The 14170-nt window shown below is 43.1% G+C and overlaps 1 protein-coding gene across 3 annotated transcripts in view; it reads left to right on the top strand.

Annotated features, from left to right (window-relative positions):
• Positions 1–242: 242 nt before the first annotated feature.
• Positions 243–14170, top strand: part of SPTBN1 (spectrin beta, non-erythrocytic 1) — a 213945-nt gene continuing 200017 nt past the window's right edge. Inside the window, exon 1 of one of the 3 annotated variants that reach the window (XM_033175698.1) lies at positions 243–462. The gene's annotated coding sequence lies outside the window, so the exon portion shown is untranslated. Of the gene's footprint in view, positions 463–1154; positions 1221–13946; positions 13967–14170 lie in introns of those variants that run through there. The other 2 variants (XM_033175701.1, XM_033175699.1) reach the window with 2 other exon arrangements.

Here is a 14170-nt window from a genome sequence, read left to right as displayed (position 1 = left end):
GGCAGGAGGAGAGGGCGGGCGAAGCCGAGGGAGCGGGCGGGAAGGGGGAGGGAGGAGGGAGGGAGGAGTGCCGAGGGCGGAGGGCGTGCGGGAGGGAGTCCGCGAGTGCGCGTATGTGTGTGTGCGCGCGCGCCCGCCCCGCGCGCTCCTCTCCCCGCCCCTCGCCCCCTCCCTGCGAGCGCCCTCCTCTCCTCCTTCCCCCGCCCCCCGCGCTCCCGCCCAGCCCCCGGAATCAGTGCAGCTGTTGCCGTGCAGGCTGCGGATTCCTCCAGTCCCTCCCTCGGCCGCCTCTCCTCCCGGAGCTAGCGCGCAGCCCTGCGCAGCAGCGCCCACTGGTCCCGTCCTGTGAGCCCCGGCCCCAGCCGCGGACAGACCCGCGGAGTCGCCTCCCGGCCCACCCGCCCGGCCGCCGAGGAGCGGGAGGAGGACGGGACCCCGGCGCCCCCACCCCATCCCTGGGAGGTATGTAGGGGGCCCGAGGTAGGGAGATGCCAACTCACTGGGGCTGCCTCCCGGGCAGGCTCTGCGGCGGCGGACTGGCGGGAGGAGGGGCGCGGGCCCAGGGCCGGAGGACTCGGCTGCCCGCCTGCCCTGCGCCCGGGGAGCCGCGTGGGGGCAGGGAGGCTGCAGAGCCCGGGCGGGGGCGGCGCGGGGAGCCCGGGTCGCGGGTGCTCATTGGTACTCGGGTGATGCGGGACGAGGGGCGGCAGGCTCTGCGGTGAGGCGGCCGCAGAGCCGCCGTGCGCACCGCTGCCGCCGGGCCCCAGCCCCGGCGATTCCTCCTCACTGCCTCCGCCGTCGCCTCCCTGCAGCCGGGCGCGGCGGCCCCTGGCGCGGAGGTGGGTGTGGAGCGGGCAGCAGGAGGGTCTATTTTCAGGTGCCCTCCCTGTGGTCCCGCGGGTGGGGAGCGGGGGCGGCGGTGACAGGGCCGGGTTCTGCGCGTAGCGGTGCAGGGGATGCGGCCAGGCGTGGTCCCGGCTACGCCGCGCTGCAGCTGAGCCGGAGGCGGCAGCCCTGCGCCCCCACCCCCGCCCCGTCCCTGCGCTCGCTACCCTTCTGCGCCCGCCCCCCCTCCCGCCCTTTCTGTCGTCCCCACTCTCCCGGGGCTGGGCGTGAGCCGCCTCCGGGCGCCGAGCCGCCGCTGCGCCCGCCCTTCAGCTCCTGCCACCCTCTCTTCAACAGGTTTGTCTCAGCGCGGGGACCCTCCGGGCCTGCCTTGGGTAGGTGGGCTGGAAGCCCCTCTCGTCATCACCCCCGACACCACACCAACGGCCCTCTTTTAGGGGGCGCCTTCTCTTTGTTTTTGTGATAGGAAAGGTGCCAACTGCTGCCATCAGATGGGGAGGGGGTGGGGATCAGAACGCAAACCTCTGTCCATTATTTTTCGGCCCGAAAGCCGGGCCAGATAGGACGGGGTGCATGTGGGGGTGCTTCGGTGGAGGAGAAAATTGAATTCGGTGGGGTTTATTTGGGCGGGGATGTGCTTTTTTGGCAAGATGGATGGCTCACGGTGCCCTCGCCGTGATGCAGCACAATGCAGCAGCATCGCAGCTTCCTAGGTTCTCGCTGGCGGGGCTTGGCACGGCCGCTCGGCGCCTGCGGCCCCCGCCCGGCCCCACCCAGGCCCGGGGCTGCCCTTGGCCGAGGCCTGAAGCTGCTGCTACCTTGTCCTGCAGCTTCTGCTGGATGTGGCGTCAGGAGGACCAGGTCACCTAGGTGTGAGCAGGGGAGAGTCTTCTCTTTTGGGATCATCCCTCCTGCACCTCCCCTTGGGCTGCGCTCGTTCGGAGGGGCGCCCTGCAGCACCAATGCAGGCAGAGGGGAACCGGCCTGCGGATGCGGATCGGAATCTGATCTGCGACCAGGGGACCTGAGCCATAGGGAGGGGCTGCAGGAAGGACGGGGCCCAGTGGTGTGCGGAGGCAATGGTGCAGTCAGTGTGGGGAGTCACAGCGTTTTTCTGTGGATCATCCATAATCTGTAACCACAACCCATCTATGCATTCATTTCTTTCTACATGAAAAGTTGGTGTTTATTAATTGGGCCTTCGCAACTGTGACATTACAGTACCTCGTCTGCCTTTGGTTAATACCAAGCATGGATTTTTTTTTTTTTTATTGGAAACCATTTTTTAAATGAAATGGTTAATGTGTTTTAGTTTTTATGTCACTAAGACATTTGTAAGTATGTTAAAATTCAGTAGGTTGTTTTAAAAGGAATGTATATGTTTTTTAATGGATAGTAAATGATTCCTTTAGCCTGTATTTGTTTTTTTTTCATCGTTTGCTTTTTCTAAGTCAAGTACAATTGCATTATTTGGATGCTTTATTAAGGATTATTAGGTGTATGAGTGTCATGTTGGAGGGTAAGTTGGTATTCAGATTTCTGTTGATTCAGATAGCCGAGTTTAGTGTCCAGGCATAAACTAATGGGATTATGACAGTAACAGGCTGCATTTGTGTTTGTTTATATGTATTTTTTGTATACATGTTTTTCACAGCTGTGACTGGGGAGAGGGTGGAGAAGGGCAGACCACCAAGGCCTCTTGACTGGTATCTAGTTAGGAGGAGATGGTTCCCAGTGTTCTCATGTTTAGTCTCGGCCAGGACACAGGGAATTTCCCTTCTAAATGCCATTTCTATAATTCATTTATTCCGTGTGGGATGGCAAATGGGATATATTTCAAATGTCAACCCAGGCTTTTCTAAAATGTGTAGGTGAAAAAGGAAATTTCAGTATGCTAGTTGGAAGGGAAGGTCAGTGTTTGCAAGCCAAGGGCGTGCCTGCTTGTGTTTTTAAAAATTTCTAGTGAATCCAAGTTAGTGGCTTTTGATTTCATGTGGCTCTGCAGAATAGAACTGCATGTACATTGTGTGGTGTATGTACATTATTTTGAGTTTAACAGAAACTCAAAATACGAAACTTCCGTTAAAATATGGGACTTTTTGTGCTGGTTGTATAAAATCGTGTTGCGTACAGATTTTTATGAATGTTGTTCCCATGGATCCAGACGTTTTGGATTTACTTTGTTGTAGGAAATATCCTGTGTTGATGTCACAGGAGGTTTAGCTGTTCTGACTTACACGCCAGGTGCAGAATTCTGTTGGGTTAAGCTCTGTGTAACTCTGTCATTGCTGGAGTGACCAAAACCTTCAGCTGAGAGGAGAAGTATTAGGCAGTGAAGGAATTGCTGTCACTAGGTCATCTCCCACAGTTGAGGTTTTCTGTGAAGAGCTTCTCTTGGGCAAGACTAGTAACAACTATCTGTGATGTTGTAGAGCAAATGAGAAGACCTCACTCTGCTTGTGACACATCCTGAGCAGAGGCTTGGCATTGGCAGAGTTTCCTGGAAGGGTTTGTAGAGTGGTTGCTTTGTCTTGATGTATGAATGTATGACTTTACATGTGGAAGTACTATTTTGAAGTGGAAGGATTTTACTACTACTCAACATAGACATGATTAGTGGAAATCATTCAGTGTGGATTTTGTCGAAATAATTTTAAGCTTTTCTTTTTAATAGCATATTCTTATAGAACATTTTAAAGCCTTTTTTTTTTTTTTTTTTTTACGTGCAATGGCGTGATGCTCCTTTAATTATGTTGCACCATAACTAGTATCTTCATTTTAATTGGGCTTTATTTAATGTTCTGTGGATCTCCCTATGGTAGCCCTAGTTTCTTTCACTACGTTTTTGGGAATGCAAACCCCATAAGGAAGGGGCTAACTAACTACCCCTGTTAGAAAAGTGAGCTTTGTAGGTCTGTGGAAGTGAGTAAAGCATCTCATGGATTTTTCCTGTAAGTTTTCAGTCTTTGCTTTTTCTCAGGGCATCTTTTATTTGCAAAAGACCTAGTTTAGTACTCTGATTTTTCTGGTAGCACTTGTTATTGTATTTAAATTTTTATTGTGTAGAAATAACATCATCAATTTTTTTTTCTACTCAGTGGTTAAAGGAAATTATACCAGTTAGATATACCTGTGTTTCTATTTATTAAACATCTCTGGAGAAGCCATTTTCATAATGCCCTTTGCTATCATAGTGAGATTCACGGACCTCCAACATTAGAATCGCCTGGGAGCTTGTTACAAATGCAGATTCTTAGGCCCCACTCTGCACTCAGCCAATCGGAATCAGCATTTTAACAAGACCTTTAAGTGAGTTGTATACACATTAAATGAAGAAACTCTATTCCTTCAGCAAAGGACCTCAATATCAGAAGTTTCCTTCTTGCATTTTCCTTTCTTTTGCTAAAGTATCAGCACATTTTTTTCTTGATGGTGGTAACAAAAGTGAGGCACTCACTGTAAAATATTTGTTTAATACAAAATTATTTTATAAAGCTGTTCTTTAATTCTTGGTGGAAGAGTCCTATATACCATGGTTTATTTATATTAATCAGTGTTTTAGGTTCTTTTGTTAAACACCTCTAAAGTTGAAAAACAGTTTTTTTTCCCCTCTGGAAGAAGAAGGCATTGGTTTTTGAGACATCAGAGCTGGAGCCCAGGAAGCTAACCCCTGAGCAAAGGGTCCCCTCTGCTCCCTCTGCTCTGCTCTGGCATCTTGATGTCTGTCATCTGATATAGTCAATGTCCTGCCCTCTTGTCCAGTCTTTTCTTAGAGTTGTTTTTTGAATCAAGTAATTGGTAGGTACAAAATAACGTTCCTAAAATATATGTTAAAGAATCGTAAACCAGCTGGGCACAGTGGCTCATGCCTGTAATCCCAGCACTTTGGGATGCCGAGGGGGGCAGATGAGTTGAGGTCAGGAGTTCAACACCAGCCTGGCCAACATAGTGAAACCCCATCTCTACTAAAAATACAAAAATTGTCTGGGCGTGGTGGCAGGCACCTGTAATTCCCAGCTACTCGGGAGGCTGAGGCAAGAGAATCACTTGAACTGGGGAGGCGGAGGTTGCAGTGAGCTAAGATCATGCCACTGCATTCCAGCCTGGGTGACAGAGCGAGACTCTGTCTCGAAAAAATAAAAAGAATCATAAACCAATAGACACTCAGGCAGCCACCAGCTAGTTCAAGAAGAGCCTTATACATCCAGAACCCACCTCCATCATCCCACCTGAAACAACCCCATCCTGAATTTTATGCTTATCATTCCCTTCTCTATGGTTTGTCCTTTTTAAAATATCTTGATTGTGTATGATTTTGAACTTTATATCAACGAAATTATACTTTATGTATTTTTCTGATTCACCTATTTAGATTAACATTCTATTCCCAAGGTTTATCCATTTCATGGCTGTATTTCATTCAGTTTCACCTGCTGTATAGTATTCTACCATGATTTATTTATTCATTCTACTCTAGATGGAGATTTGGACTGATTCCAGTTGTTTTGCTATTGTACAAGGGTTGCTGTGAGTGGTTTTTGTATATGGCTTTTGGTACATATGTGGAGGCACACACTCCCACTTGCTGTCTCTAGGGAATGAAATTTTCTGGATCACAGGGCGTGTGCATCATCAGCCTTAACAGAGAGTGCCAAACTGTTTTTTACGAAGTGGTTATGTTGATTGTGTTCCCACTAGCCGTGAGTGTTACAGTTGTTCCACAGCCTTGCCAGTGCTTTACATAACCAGGCTTGAAAATCTTGTCCAGTGAAATGTTATCTCATTGTGATTGTTATTTGCAATTTCTCTGGTTATTGAGGTTGAATGTCTGTTTACATTGTTAACCATTTGGGTTCTTCCTTTTGCGAAGTACCTGTTCAGTCTTTTACCCATTTATCGATTTGTAGTTCTATATGTAGGTTACCTACTAATCCTTTGTGGATCATATGTCTTGCGACAATTACTTCTCAGCTTGTGCTTTTTTTTAAACTCGAATTTGTGATTTCTTTTGATGATCAGTTATTTGTAATTTAGCAGAGTCATAATCAGTATTTTGTCCTTTAAAGTTTGTGAGGATAATTTTGTTATTGCAGAAAAGTTTTTCTTTGTTTGGAAAGAGCATTCGTTTTGGAATCAAACAGGTTCTGGGGCCCAAATCCTAATGGTGTTGTATACTAGCCTTATGGCTACTGCTAGGTACTGGCCTTGAGCTAGTTAGTTAGTCAAGACCACAGTTTGCTCATTGGAAAAATTGAAATAATATTAGTTTATCTTACAGTTATGAGGCAGCAGTGTACAGTTCCAGGCACATAGTACGTGTTTGGTTGGTAAGAGTTCATTCCTTTCTCTTGGGACTGCCTAAGCACTATGACCCACTGATCCCTTTTGGTATACTTTGCAAAAACTACCTAAACATTTTTATGTCTGGAGAGCTATTAAATGGCTTATTCTAACTTTTATTTTTTAAAAGGCTGCATTACCAGTGGCATTTATATATTGATTAATACAACCTGAAGAGACCACTTACTAGAAACCCTTATCAGATTCCGCTTCTTGAAAGTAATATATTTGTACACAGTTCTTTTGACCATTAAGCATTTATAGTATTAATGATCTCCCTTTGCTCCTGCTCTGAGATTACTTTGTAATATTGTTTTTTATTTAATGAATAATTATTGGATACATTATCTTGCCAGGACTTGAAGTTGTTATGGTTTTTGGACTGGCTTAAAGTTGAATAAGAATTAGTTCCTGAATCAAAGGACTGTATACTTTAGTATACAGAATATGTTTTATGTACCATACACAGAAGGTAAAATACCTTTTACAGGCTGGATGTGTGACTTTGGCAAACCTTTAACCCTCTGGTCTCAGATCTAGTTTTACAAAATGAAAGACTTAGATGAAATCATAATAGGGGTTAAAACATGGCACATGGCATCACTCGCGTCTGTTCCTGGCAGCCATCGAAAATCAGTAATGGTACTCTTTTTCCGCTGAGCTGAGATAGAGTCTCAGTCATATTCTCGACATGGTGTTCTAGGCAATAATTATCAATCAATTAAATCTGGCATTCAGTTTTTAAGCTCCTGTACACTTCTAAATTCTGTGATTATAATATACTTGAGAAACTCATCACCTTGGCAGTGTTCAGAATACAATGAGACAGGAAGAAACTAGAAGCAAAGAGACGGGAGAGAGGTGACTGTGGGAGTCCAGAAGTAAAGGGAGCAAGTTACAGTGGTGGCTAAGGGAACAAGAAGGAGAGGAGAGATGGGAGAATGGTTGTGAAGGCCCAATCCTATGCCAAGCTATTTGTAGGGTGAATGGATGGGAGGATGGATGGGAGGTGGACCTAGTGGGTGAGGAGCTAAGGTGATAAAGATTTCAAATTTGAATAATGACAATGAGCATGTTTGGTGATGATGACGGAAATAGACAAGTCAAGGGCATGAGTGGATATTTGGGAGGAATATCAGTTTTGCTTTAGTATCAGTGTTTGAGTTTGAAATTCCAGCACAACCCTCAGTGGAGGTGGAGAGAGGTCATGGCTAGAGAGGCTGATGGGAAGCTTTGGATGGAGGGGCCCTGGGCCCCAAGCTTCAGGCTCTTTAGTTACACAACCCACCCACTTCGCCTACACACTAGGTGACCTTGGGCAAACTGCCTAGATTTCTTTGTGTCCCTCAACATCTTCATCTGTAAAATAGTCGTAATGAGGGTACCTACCACATAGGAGTATTAAAGCCAAATGAGGTAATTCAGCACTCATCACAATAAATTTTAATGATTATAAAGTGTTGAATTTTTGCTTAGTTTGACTTAATTTTATGCTTTCTTTCAAATAAGCAGTTTGATTTGTTTAGAAAAGATACATTCTAGCAAATAATCATTTAGGTAAATAATACTAAGTTCAGTCTATATTAAACATGTTCCTATACATCATGTCAAAATAATAGGAAAGGAAAATCTGATTAATATATATGTATTTTTTAAACAAACAAGAAAATGCTAAAGCCCTAGTAGCTAAGGAAAGGATATGAGCAGATAGTTTATAAAAGAAGAAATCAAGGAGGCTGATAACTGTAAGTTCAAACTCACCAGTGTATGAAATACAGACCAAAATAATTAATTTTTCCACTTAATGGATAGGTAATATACTCTGGGCTGCTGTGAGATGGAAGCTCTGCATCACCTGTTGAGAGCATATTTTGATTAATACAAAGTTAGGGGAAACATTTGGGTTATATATACGTAACAGAAGCCTTAAATACTTACACCTCTGGAACTGAAATCTCACATGTTGCTTGGTAACCTAAAAAAGCAATTAAAAATAAGGACAAGTTTTTAAACAAGGATTTTCTTGGCAACATTAATAGTGAAAAGGGGAAAAATTTTTAATGGAGCATAATCAGATAAATTATGGCACAGCTGTAGGTTGGAATTCAATATAGTGCTTAAAATAATCGTTTGGAAGAATATTACCGAGATGGGATGATGCCGATAATACAGGGGTTACTGGAAATATTTGGATGCAAAACTGTATAGTGTAGTATAATCCTAGTTTTATTGTATTAAGTAAAAGACTGGAAGGAAATACATTAAAATGTTAATGGTTTGCTTTGGATGGTAGGTTGATGAGTGATTTCCTCTCTTGTATGAAAGGAAATTCCCATGACTTAATGTTTCTCTTTTTGAGTTTTGAAATATTTCACAGTAGAGAAGAATACAGTAAATAATATAATAGATGACCATAAGGACCATCTTTGTTTGTTTTGTTGTGTTGTGTTGTGTTGTGTTTTGAGACAGAGTCTTACTCTGTTGCCCAGGCTGGAGTGCAGTGACACGAACACAGCTCCCTGCATCCTCGACCTCCCGGGTTCAAGCGATCCTCCTGCCTCAGCCTCCCAAGTAGTTGCAGGCATGTACCACCACACAGGGCTAATTTTTAAAATTTTGTTTTTTTTGTAGAGATGGGGTTTCACCGTGTTGCCCAGGCTGGTCTTGAACTCCTGAGCTCAAGTGATCTGCCTGCCTTGGCCTCCCAAAGTGTTGGAATTACAAACGTGAGCCACTGCGCCCAGCCTTAGGCACCATTTTTTAATAATTAAAAAAGCAATCAACACTTTAAAAATTCTAATTTTTAAAAAGGAAAGAAAACGTGAATCTGTCCAATTGTAGATCATTATTAAGAAATAGTTTTAAGGCTGAGGCGGGCGGATCACAAGGTCAGGAGATCGAGACCATCCTGGCTAACACGGTGAAACCCTGTCTCTACTAAAAATACAAAAAAATTAGCCGGGTGCGGTGGCAGGCGCCTGTGGTCCCAGCTACTCAGGAGGCTGAGGCAGGAGAATGGCATGGGCCTGGGAGGCGGAGCTTGCAGTGAGCTGAGATCCGGCCACTGCACTCCAGCCTGGGTGACAGAGTGAGACTCCGCCTCAAAAAAAAAAAAAAAAGAAATAGTTTTAAGTCCAGTGATTGTTATATCTGTCCGTCTTTGCAGTTTTCTAAGAGCAATGATATAATGTGTAAGTTAGCATCTTAAGGGTATAGGTGTGAGATAAATTAGTGTATTCAAATGTATTAATTCTCTACACTAACCTAGGCAGCTTAAAAAGTGCAGAGGACTGGAGTTCTTTGGTATTTCCAATCTCCACACTTGAGTGCAGAGCAGTGGAATTCCATGACGTGCTTGTTCTCACTTGTGGAAACCTAAACACTGCTACTGGTGCTAGTTTGTAACCACTAGACCATCATGTTTCATTGGAATTGGTCAGAAATGAAGATAAAATTCCAAGTGAACATTTTAAAACAAAAATCACTTCAGATTTAGATTTACTTTCAGTGAATGGTGTCTCAGCATCTGGGAGTACTGTAGGCTGAGATTGAGAGGAACTAATTTTAATATTCTTCCTTTTTTGTATGAAAAGAAATTATTATACAATGTTTATGTTTTTGTATATGTGTATGTAGATGCATACATATCGTGTTTACCATATATATTTCTCTCTCACACACGGGAGAGAGATGTGTATGTTTGATTGAGTAATCTCTACCACGAAGGGAGGCACAAGGCTATTTTAAAACATTTTAAATGGGGAGTTTTATAGAGACAGTATTTTGAAAATGAATCCCATAAATGAGTCAAGTTGTCCTTAGCCAGTGGAGGAAGTGTTTGGGAGGGAGTAGTACTTTCTGTTTTGTGGTCCAAAGTCTCTAACTGTATTGGTACTTTGTAAAATGTAATTTACAAAAATTAATGAATTTCCATGAATTTTGTAATTTTTCTGCCATCAGCTTTAACTGAGTGGTTGGTTGAGTAAGCTTTCAAGATTAATTGTGCTTTGACATAGGAAAATAAGATGTTATCAAGATTGCTTTAAAACTGACCCTTGTTTATAGGAATCGTACTTCTATTCTTAAGAAACTCTCAACTGTGAGAGTAAACATCTGAGTGATTTTTGGAACTATGTAAATATCTCTGCTCTAGAATCGAGAGTGCCCTGTTAGTTCTAATCTTTAATATACAAATTTGAAGCCACTAATTAGGCCGTAAAATATGTATAAAACATAACTATAACTATAGATTTTTACCCAGTAGATCAACTAGTATGAAATTTAGAATGATATATAAGTACAACAGAATTTATTCCTTTGAGGTATATATATTCAATGTGTAATTTGTGTAATTAAGTATGTTTATTCTTAGGAAGTTCATGAGCCTATTAACAGTGGTTATCTTGGGTAATGGAATTGCAGAATATTTAATCTCTGTATATTTCTTCTCTCCATATTTTCTAAGTTTTGGGAAATAATTAATAAAGTCTTGCTCTTTATCAAAAATGTCCTAACACTTCAGACCAAACCTCATTTTAGCTGGATACGAACTAATCAAATGATTAATCAGCTAAATATACTTTCTGCTGTTCAATTTTTTTCTACCAAACTTACAAAAAAAGCAGTATTAATAATGAAGATATAAAGAACACTGCAATTTTTAAAAGATCTTTTCATTCCTTGTTTAAATGTTCATTTTTGTTACAACCTTGGCAGTTCATTACTTCTACAGAGTGTGGGAAAAGCTGTAGGAACTGGCTGCGAGAGCGCCTGACCGAAATATTGTCCAGGAGGAATTAGCCACTAATGGCCACTGCCTTTGGCTCTGGATACAGTTTCATTTCCCAACAGTACTCTTGGGTGGCTGTTTCAGGGATACATTTTGTTCTAGTGTGTTTGCCTCAAGGCCAGATATAAACGTTGAAGGGCTGTACATTTTTCTGGAATGTTCTTCACCAGTTGTAAAGTCTTGGGCTGGGATAGGGATAGGGCATTGTTTGCGGGGGGCGGGGGGGGGGGGGGAGAGGAGTGGGAGGTGGCTTTTTTCTCTTTATCTTATCTACTTGAACAGGAAGGAAAACCTAGATTCTTCCTTAAAACAATGCTTATTTATTTTGATCTGTGATGTTTAAACATTTTCCACAGCATTTTGAAACCTGTAAGCATAAGCATAGGAGTGCCTTTTTTTTTTTTTTTTTTTTTTTTTTGAGACAAAGTCTTTTCTTGTCCCCCAAGCTGGAGTGCAGTGGCGCGATCTCGGCTCACTGCAACCTCCACCTCCTGGGTTCAAGCGATTCTCCTGCCTCAGCCTCCCGAGTAGCTGAGATTACAGGCGCCCACCACCGTACCCAGCTAATTTTTGTATTTTTAGTAGAGATTGATTTCACCATGTTGGCCAGACTGGTCTCAACCTCCTGACCTCAGGTAATCCGCCCTCCTTAGCCTCCCAAAGTGCTGGGATTACAGATGTGAGCCACCAAGCCCAGCCAGGTGTGCTTTTACAGTGATTATAGTAGTCTTAAAAATTAAAATATTCTTTGTATTTTTATCACTTTAGAATCCCTGATTTTTTTTGACAATGTCTGCTAACATATACAGTATATGTCGTTTTTTTGAATAGCTGATGAAGAATATATACCATCATAAAGGCATGTTAGCATAAAATCATAACAAAAATAGAAAAGTATTTTTAAGATATCTTTTTATTACCGAAATAATAGATGTTCATTTTAGATCATATGGAAACTAAAGATGAATAGAAAGAAGAAAATTAAAATCACTAGATACTGCATGACCCCAGAAACATGCGGTTAATATTTTAGTGTTTCTCAGCTGGGTGCGGTGGCTCACGTCTGTAATCCCAGCACTTTGGGAGGCCAAAGCGGACAGATCATGAGGTCAGGAGTTCGAGACAAGCCTGGCCAACATAGTGAAACCCTGTCTCTACTAAAAATACAAAAAATAGCCGGGTGTTGTGGGGGCAGCTGTAGTCCCAGCTACTTGGGAGGCTGAGGCAGGAGAATCGCTTGAACCCAGGAGGCGGAGGTTGCAGTGAGCTGAGACCGTGCCATTGCACTCCAGCCTGGGTGACAGAGTGAGACTCTGTCTCAAAAAAGGTATATATATATGTACACACACACACACACACACACACACACACACACGTGTGTGTGTGTTTCTCTTTTAAGCCTTTTTTTCTTCTGTGCATCTTTCTTCATCTCGCAAATATGTATTAAGGGTCAATCCTCAAATCTTAGAATGAAGATGTAGAGTTTTGACAGTCTGTATGATCACATGATGATGTTCAGCACTCTTGCAGTTTATGCATGTCACATGACAAAACATAAAATCTAATGCCTGGTCTATAGTTAAAGCTGTAGCATGAACACTATCTGTTGCCCTGAGCTGTTTTAGGGGTGGGATGTTAAAAAAAAATGGCGAAGGAAGAGAGAATTCAAAAATTGGTTTATTGTAGCTATTTCTCTTTTCTGAATAATGTCTTTTTACAATGGAAAAATACCAGAAATTAAGTTCTCATTAGATAACGTGCTTTCTGTTTTGTTCTGAAGGGAATTCCCATCACAGTTGCATTAATTACCCTGAGAGACGTCTCCATATGCTTCGGACAACATCTGATTTTACTTTTGTCTTCCGATTTCTGAGAGCCTTTGAAATGGCTATCCTATAATGTGTCGCAGTGGAATGGATGTGGTTATTATAAGCTTGGTTTGAAGTGTAATAAATTTTACTGGGCTGGGTTTGGTTGTAACTGATGAAAGCATATAATAGAGCTCAACTTCCTTGGGGTCTTTGTATTAGCTGGATTCTTTAAAATTCTATCTTGGGATTTAGGATCTGTTTCAAGGAGAGAAAGCTTTATCTATATTTGATTATGCAAGCCAGTTCTTTAAGCCTTTAGGACTTCAGATGGATGGAGGTGACTTGCCAGCCTTTGTTGCCTTAAATCTAATATTTGGCTTCTTTCTGAGGAAGGTGCCAAAATGGCTTCCACATCTGCTGAAGGAAAAGAGGGAGTGGGAAGAGGGGAGAAATATTTCATTGGAAGATAAAAAAAAGCCCTTTCCAGCAATTTCCTTTAGAAACTTGGGGGGTTGCTGTTAGTCTTGTTTGGATAATGGGCCCCAAGGAAAAGTGACAAATGGCCTTCTTCTGGGGTTTAAACACTAAAGGTCAGTGATGGTCCTTTTCACAGTTAAGAGGGAAAAATCTGAGCTGTGCTGGGTGGACCTTCTCCAAATAAGGGATTCTTCTGAAACTCCCAACATGATGGGAATCATTTTGTGTGCAGGTGGCTAAATCCCATCAAGGGAAATGCTTGATGGTAGCTGTGCCTGAGCTGCCTGAAGCCTGGTGTAGGAGTCTCAGCTTGATCTTGAAGCAGCTGCAAATGTTAGGTCTGGACACTTGGGATGGCAGCAAGACCAGGCGGTGCCCAGAGTGGTCCCAGTGGCCTAGGTTAGGGCAGGGCAGGGGGCTGGAATGTGGCCTTAGCCGGTCCTCTGAGCAGATGAGAATACCTGTCACTATTTTGGAAGATGAATTTTGGTCAGGGATACTAGTCAGGTGACTTCTCTGAGAAGGCCTGGTCTTTCTCACAGCAAGGTTGACAAGTCTGTGCTGCCAGTTGTCCTTAAATACCCAATTTATCTCCTGGAGTGGAGTTGGGGAAGTGCCTCTAGCCTGGAGCAAAGAGAGTTGCCTGCCATTTGGGAAGCAAAGAAACCAGCACACATCCTGTGTTTCATTCTTTGTTTTGAAGGTAGGTTTTTGTCTGTTTGCTTGTTTTTAAATCAACACCAACTGCTAAAGGAAATCCCGAGTTTCCCTGATAATCAGGATGATTTCTTATTTTGAAAGGCCTATTTTGCCTTCGAAGTGTGTGTTTCTGACATAGGTTTCATCCTAGTTCTATAAATCTTGCTTAATTCATAAAAGGTAAAAGTTTAATTAGAGAGAAGACTGA

Source organism: Trachypithecus francoisi, unplaced genomic scaffold (assembly GCF_009764315.1).
Source record: "Trachypithecus francoisi isolate TF-2019V2 unplaced genomic scaffold, Tfra_2.0 Lachesis_group17, whole genome shotgun sequence".
In the NCBI taxonomy this organism is placed as follows: Eukaryota; Metazoa; Chordata; class Mammalia; order Primates; family Cercopithecidae; genus Trachypithecus; species Trachypithecus francoisi.
The sequence above is the reverse complement of the archived record's forward strand: the minus strand, read 5'-3'. Positions and strand labels throughout refer to the sequence as shown.